The sequence below is a fragment of the Cyrtonyx montezumae genome, unplaced genomic scaffold (assembly GCF_038088225.1).
Source record: "Cyrtonyx montezumae isolate F1298 unplaced genomic scaffold, pur_monq_1.0 scaffold_8, whole genome shotgun sequence".
Classification (NCBI taxonomy): domain Eukaryota; kingdom Metazoa; phylum Chordata; class Aves; order Galliformes; family Odontophoridae; genus Cyrtonyx; species Cyrtonyx montezumae.
This window is the reverse complement of record NW_027072089.1, coordinates 52,892,128-52,897,544: the sequence shown is the minus strand read 5'-3', so window position 1 is coordinate 52,897,544 and position 5,417 is coordinate 52,892,128.

Genomic DNA, 5,417 nt, shown 5'->3' with positions numbered 1-5,417 from the left:
TAAGTCAGCCAAAATCATCCAGACAAAAGTTTCAGCCTCTGTGTACAGACATCAGTAGTGTCAGAAGTCTTTGAGTTTTACGTACTACTGTTTCTGAATCACACTGGTGAAAACTGAACCTTTTCAGAGAAGGAAAAGCTTGCAAAAATTGAGGTATTAAGTAAATTTAAAAAAATAAAAATGAATGTACATAGAAATTGCATGAGGAAAGAAGGTTTGAGTGAAAACATGCCACCCACTGATGAATGTATAAGGGCTGTTAGAATCTAAGATGGGAATAATGAGTTCACTGTCTGTCAGGAATGAAAATGTGAACATGTAAAATGAATTATAGAAAAACAAGATTAACCTTTAGTCTATTATTTATTAAGTTAAAAAAAATTCAAAATAATTATGCAAGGCAAAAGTAAGAAATAATTTGAAATGATCAATGTTGGGCAAATAAAGCCTTTACAAATACTGCACAGAATATTCTTCCCTGTGGTACAAATCTGGAGAAATGTCTATACTTGTCAACAGTTTACGGGCAGGTTCAGCCCTGTTCCGTGACGATTGGTGCAGGGGACCCATGGACCCATGCCCCAGGAAAGGGGAAGGGGGAAAGGGAAAAGAGAAAGAGGAGATGGGCCTAGAAACAAAACAGTGGCAACGATATGAGGAGGAAATCTAATTTACTAAATAGATATCGGAAAGCAAAATAACACAATATAACACAATATAATTGGAATTGAGGCTAATAAATAAATTAAAAAAAAAAAGAGCAAGAGAGAGTGTCTGATAAACTGAAGGCCTTACGCTAAATGCTGGAGGTGAGACGGCAGTGAGCACCCACTGCTGAGTCGATCCCAAAGGATAGGGAGAGTGTCCCATGAACGCACAGTCCTCTGGGGAATGTAGTTCTTCTCTTCTGAGACAGGTATACCTGGAACTAACAATGTTCCATGGAGTTGGAGCATTGACTCTTTAACTCTTAATGCACTACATGATGTTATGATGTGGAATATCAATACCAAAAAATCATAAAACCATGACAGTAATTAATTTGTAATTTCTACATATGGTTGTTGTAAAACCATCTTGCAACACTGAAGAGGTGGTTACAAAATCATCTCTATGTTAATTGACCCTGGGAGGGGGGGCAGAGGAGCCTGATCAGTATTCCAAAACGTCAGAGATTTCTGAGCTGCTTTTGTATCCTTGTTTCTGTTACTGTTAATAGAAATGGAGTATCTAGTTTTCTTAGTTACAAATAACTCTGAGTCCTAAACCATCATTGCATGATTAAAAAGATATTTTGTAAACAATCTACAACTTTTGAAGAACTACAGGTTCTGTCCTCTCTTTTGATAGTGATATAGGTCCTGCATTGTTTTCTTTAGTTATGTGTCTTAAGACAGTTACTACAACAGTTAAGTCATTCACTTCATTAAATTTTACTTTAATGTTCCTCAAGGGGATGGGCAGGAAATCATCTTCCTTCTGACCTATGACTATAAGTAAATTGTATTCTGATCTTTACCAGGTGTCCCAGATACTATTTTCACTTGTAGCAGTGATGGCTGGATTTGGAAAGAGGAGACTAGCAAGCTCCAGAGCATAAACTAAGCATTTGGAAATGTTATTTTGAAAGGTTGCAGCATGAATTCATTATGATCACTGGCTTAATATATGAGATCTGAAAAATGTCTTTCAGGGATAGTTTCCTTCTCATTGAGAACACTTTCGTAAGTGGCCCCCACGTAGCGGCCAAGTAGAAGTGGATGAAGATTCCTCTGCTTCTGGCTATCTCCTGGAGTCACAGTTCGATCATTTTTCTATCTGTTGTGTATTTCAGAGAGTTTCTGGCTTTCCAAGGTTGTGCTTCTGTTGTATTTCTGTCATCAGGGCAAAGAAAAGAAATCATCATCATTGCTAGTCTCTTGTACATTGGCTCAAGAGCAGGATTATTGCATTTTAGGGTGTACGATATATTGGGCAGTAAGTTGGGCTAGGTTGTAGTTGTGAACTCAGGCTAGTGGTTAGGAAGATGAGCTGCACATCAATAACAGTTCCCAGGGATGCTCTCTGTTGTGCTGGGAAGGCAGATGCAGTGTCTGCTTATGGAGAGATGCTCACACACTCTTTGTATCTATTCTGATCTGTGGACATCTGTGCACGAACAGCATCATTGCTTGAGCAGCGTCACAGCTACTTCTGGCTGCTAATGAGGTTTCTGTCATCACTTCTGACAAATCCTGGTGAAACACATCAAATTATGAAAAGAGTAAAATAAGGAAACAGAAGACTATGCTATTCTCTATCCTCATTCCTAGGCGCACACACACACAGAAATGTTATCCAACAACTTGTCATTGTGCTGAGAGATGTCTGTGCAATGATACAGCTTTCTGACAGTTAAATGGGTGGTTTGGAGCTAAACGAGGAATCTGGGGAGGCACAGTCTGCGACCAAGCGTCTGATTTTGAAACATCACCAGCTAAATGTTGTTTAATCCATACATAGTGAGGTGGTATGAACCCTCAGTTATATTTTTACTAAACTGTGAATCAGTAACAGATTCTCTGCCTTGAGAGGATGAAAAGATTTAAACCTTGTGATTTGTGCTTCATATTGGACACATGCTTATCTAGTGCTAGCAGCAGAGAATCCACGTTTCTTTCTGACAGGGTCACACAGCTCAAATGGATTCTTAATCGAATTAGTTACTTTCTAATTGCAGAGCTAATTAAATTGTAAAGAGAGATGAGCTGGCACTGGAAACAGTCTTCACGTTCTTCAAATAGAGCCTTCTTATTCAACAAGATACTGAACTGCTTTAGGCTGCCTGGACCTCTGATTTATCTGTCTAACCCAGGTTTCAGTATCAGATAAGAATGTTTGCTTAGCACAGACCAAGAGACCATTTCAAGGAATACTACTGTAATAAATTGCTTCTTCTTCCTTTAGTCAGTGAAAAGAGCAATAGAGAGGTACTGGACTACCCTTTCCTCTGCCCCTGACAAGTAAGAATTAGAAGGTACATGTGGCTAGCTGGCCTTTTGCTATAGTCTTTGCCATGCTCTACATTCAATGCATAGAATTTAAATTGGTAAAAAACAAAACAAAACAAAAAACCTTAAAAAATATCATTATGAGAAGAAATACAGATATTTGTCCTGTAGACTGAAGAACAGAAACACTGTCCAGCAAAACAGCAGTAGTAATCTTAGTGGGCAACATGATATCATTTATTTTGAAAACTCTTATTTTTCTTCACTAGAGATGTAGCTGTAGAATGTTTAGATACTAATTATAAAATGCCTTTATATGAAAAAATGAAAATTAAAACACCTTTTAACTTCCACTGTTAAATCCAAATATACATATCTTGCTTAAAATTTGCTAGTAGGTAGATTAGGATAAATATGGGAACCAAGATGGTAAGGATTTCAGAACTGAATAAAAATATTTCTAGACCAGCATGTGTCATATATCTGATGTCTTAAGGATGCTATTAATAAGGTTTTCTTTTATGAAACCAGAAAAAGGCATTGCCAGGCATTTTTTTTTCTCATTTGTACTTTGAAAATCAACCAAAAGTTACTCACTGATAATGGCAGTGATAATTTTAATGTTTCAGATTATTAACACCTCTTAAAAGTGCACCAAACCCTAAGGTTATGTGTGCCAGATAACAGTGGCAAAATCGAGGAAATTTAGGTGGAAATCAGAGAATGGAAGTGGGAATCTTTGTGAAAATCTTCCTTGTTACTATACACACTTAAAGTATGCTCCAAAAGTAATGCCTTCTGTTATGTTTGCACATAACATCAGAGGCAGTTGGTAGTATGGCAGTAGAGGCTGAAACTCCCCACCAATATTACATTAAATTTTGCTGCTGTGCGACAGATGGCAGAAGAGGGGCAGATTGGCAAAATGAGTCTGACATGGATGTGTGGATGAAGCAAAGGAGTGCATCTGCACTGGGGAAGTTTTAGACTAGATTTGAGGAAACATTTTTTCTCTGAAAGAGTGGTCAGGCACTGGAATGGCCTGCCTAGGGAGGTGGTTGAGGCACCATCCCTAGCGCTGTTCAAGAAGCATTTAGATGAGGTGCTAAGGGATTTGATTTAGTAGTTCAGTGGGTAGGGATGGTGATAGGAGGATGGTTGGACTAGATGATCTTGTAGGTCCTTTCCAACCCAATGTACCTATGAACCTATGAATCTGAATTCCTCCACAGTGGAAAAAATTGTACCCAGTGACATTCACTGACCCTTGCTGAACATGAATGGAGACCAAACTGTGGATGTGAGCACAGTGAGGCAATAGATGATGTGTTTTAGTAGTGATGATAGCAACAGTGGGTCACCTCCACTGGTACAGACTTTTACAACCGCAGTGTGCAGGCTCCTGTCCATTGTTGACAGAAATGCATAGCTAATAGTGTTGATTATGTTTAAAAATTGTGTTTTGTAGATGAGAATTTTCACTATCAAACGGTGCTGTTATGCTCTTTGCATCTCTTGTAGTTTCATGGAAATAAATAGGAGACGTTACCTTTGGAGCAAACTATGTATATAATCCTGCAGTGCTGGAGAAACATGGATATTCATACTATTTTGCCTTTTAACGTAGTGCTAACACCAAAGCATCAGTTTAACATGACTGAATATGACTGAAATATCTGTGTTTTATATTTAGTTTATTCACCACATGAAATTATGACAAAAAAAACAAACCATAACAACAACAACAAAACCATGAAATGACAAGTTGGCAGCCAAGCTAGGTGGTTCTCCATCAGTGTCTCATTTATTCTCCCAGGCAAAACATGTCAGAAGACAAACTCGCTGCTTTCATCTACCTGAAAATGGACTATGGCCCTTCTCATCTGTATGTCAGTAAATGCTAACAATCAGATCTGCAAGCAAATCTGGAGTCAGAATATGAACCATCTTCTTCACTTCTTGGCAACTACCCTGACTTAGCAAGGTTACAGTTATTGAAAACTTATTTTTGTCTGCTAAGAAAATAAGACTAGGTGAAGGAATACATATGGTTATGTTTTCAAATAGACTTCTGAAAAATGTTCTCAAGATATTTGGAAAAATGCCTGTTTTTAAGGGCATGACAGTTTTGGATGGAAAATTGGTTTCTTGGATGCACTATAACTCTCGCAAAGATTACAGGTGACTTTGCTAAGATGCTTTCAAAAATGTGCTTATGGGATCAAAAAAACCCTATAAGAACTGACATTCAAAACAAACCAACAGACAGACTGAAATTTTTAGCAATTCAGACAAAGATAAAAGGCTGAATGAGAACACAGGCAAACTATGAGAATCTGCTTTTGGACTGAGGCATACATTTTTCTACTGCTGTGGGAAAGCAGGAATTCAGAGGTCTCCAAGACAGTACATGGGAAAAGTTCTTCC